This window comes from Macrobrachium rosenbergii, chromosome 53 (assembly GCF_040412425.1).
Source record: "Macrobrachium rosenbergii isolate ZJJX-2024 chromosome 53, ASM4041242v1, whole genome shotgun sequence".
Taxonomy (NCBI): Eukaryota; Metazoa; Arthropoda; class Malacostraca; order Decapoda; family Palaemonidae; genus Macrobrachium; species Macrobrachium rosenbergii.
The window spans coordinates 6,725,324-6,727,823 of NC_089793.1; the positions used below are offsets into that span (position 1 = coordinate 6,725,324).

The 2,500-nt window shown below is 39.1% G+C and overlaps 1 protein-coding gene across 1 annotated transcript in view; it reads right to left on the reverse strand.

The window, feature by feature from the left end:
• LOC136834048 (A disintegrin and metalloproteinase with thrombospondin motifs 3-like) overlaps window positions 1–2,500 on the reverse strand; it is a 192,413-nt gene that overhangs the window by 37,306 nt on the left and 152,607 nt on the right.

Here is a 2,500-nt window from a genome sequence, read left to right on the forward strand (position 1 = left end):
GTCATTACTGAACAATGGATTTTGTCTTAGGAAACACGCCCACACCCTTCCTTTCCTCGCCTCGCCCGCCCAGGGGATCGAATCAGGTTCCCTCAGTTAGAGAAGCTAAGAGTAATGCATAACAGAGGGAGAGAGAGAGAGAGAGAGAGAGAGACGTGCCACTTTGTACCTGCTACTTCCCTTTCCTTTCAGCGTTTTTTTTTTTTTTTTTTTTAAAGATGGCGGCCCCAGATTTCATCCTCCACTTGACTTCCACTTTCGTGCCATCAGCCTCGCAGGATAAACAATTACACTGCTGGTTTGTGGTGGGGAGGAGGGGGAGATGGGAAGGGAAGAGAAGGGGAAAGGAGGGAGACAAAGAAGAGAATCCTCAAAGAGAGTAAATTTCGACGTTGTGAACAGCTGTATTTTTTTTTCGTGGTCTTTATGACAGCAGGTGCTTAAAATGTATTCCAATGTATTACATAGGAAGATCTTGGTACCTCTGATCACAAATTACATTGGACGATGGATTACACTGAAAGATCTTGGTACCTACATCACAAATTATATTGGAAGACGGATTACATTAGAAGATCCTGGTAACTCTTGTCATGAATTACATTGGGAGACCTTAGTATCTCTAGTCATGAATTACATTGGAAGATGTAATACACTGGGAGATCTTGGTACCTCCCGCCATGAATTACATTGGGAGATCTTGGTAGTCCGGTCATAAATTACACTGGAAGATGGATTACACTAGGAGATCTTGGTAACTCTAGTCATGCATCACATTTGGAGACCTTGGCATCTCTATGAATTACACTGGAAGATCTTTGTACTCTGGTCATAAATTATATTGTAAGATGGATCACAAGCCACGAATTACATCGCAAGATACTAATTTGGGAGCTCTTGGCACCTCTAGTCATGAATTACATTGGGATATCTTGGTACTCCGATCATGAATTACATTTGAAGATGATTTACACTGGGAGATCCTGTTACCTCTGGCCACGATTTACATCACGGTATGGATTACATTCGGAAATCCTGGAATCTCTGGTCGTGAATTGCACTGAAAGACCTTGGCATCTCTAGTCAACAATTACATTGGCAGACGGATTACACTTGGAGATCCTGGAACCTCCCACCATGAATTAAATTAGAAGATGCTTTATTTGCTATAGGATAGCAGCCGCTTCTGTTCTGATCGCCATTAATGAAGTTCTTTTTGCTGCAATTTTTCCCAAAAGCAACATCTGCTGCAATTTTTCCCAAAAGCAACATCTGCTGCAATTTTTCCCAAAAGCAACATCTGCTGCAATTTTTCCTAAAAGCAACATCTGTTGCAATTTTTTCCAAAGGCAACATCTGCTGCAATTTTTCCCAAAAGCAACATCTGCTGCAATTTTTCCCAAAAGAAACATCTGCTGCAATTTTTCCCAAAAGCAACATTGCCCAGAAATCTTACAAATGTTCATATATATATATATATATATATATAGATTATGCTTGATTTAGGATAATGACCTCAGCCTGTAACCCCTTCATTCATCTAAGGGAACAACACAGTCCTTATGTTGCTAATTTTATATATCCTCCGTAAGAGTATAATTCAAATGCAAAAACAAACGATTCATTTCAAGGAAGACTGTACTTACAATGAGGAGAGAGAGAGAGAGAGAGAGAGAGAGAGAGAGAGAAAAGCTATCCCAAATTCAGTGTTCTCAGAATACAGACCTCATAGCGAAGAGAGAGTGAAGAGAGAGAGAGAGAGAGAGAGAGAAATAAAAGCTATCCTAAATTCAGTGTTCTCAAGAATACACAGACCTCATAGCAGAGAGATACCCAAATTCGAAGTTACAATTCATATCTCTAATGTATACCACAACTTACCAAGCCGCATAATTCGATAGCATTAACTCCAACACGCAAGCAGGTATATAATTCTCAGTCTAACTAACTACATTGAATATTCAATACATATATCTCCTTCCCTCCCACTATCAGTAACGATCAAGTCCAGTTTTCCTTTCTCGACGACGCAGATCTAGATCGACCTTTATCCAAAAACAGGTTCCTTTGGCGTAAGTATAATGAATATCATTATCCGATTGAAACTGAGATTGGAAGGATTACCATCCGCTAGTGACTGATATAGCGGGGTTACTCAATCTGACAACTGCACTGCGAGTATTAAAAGATAATGTAAAATCTTTTTATTCAACGCGTCTTATGCAACGGATATCATCAAATTGCTAGCAAGGCGCAGATTAAAAAGATTATCAATGATCACATTGAGGTTAATCATTTAAGAAGTCTTATACAAAGATCTTTCAACGATCAGAAAAGATCTTTAAAGATCTCGTCTAACTCACTGGAGACTGTAGCGAGACTGAGATTAAAACGATTATCAAAACTGACATGCTCACATCGAGGTTAATCATTTAAGAAGTCTTATGCTAAGATCTTTCAACGATCAGAAAAGATCTTCTTTTAAAGATCTCACGTCTAA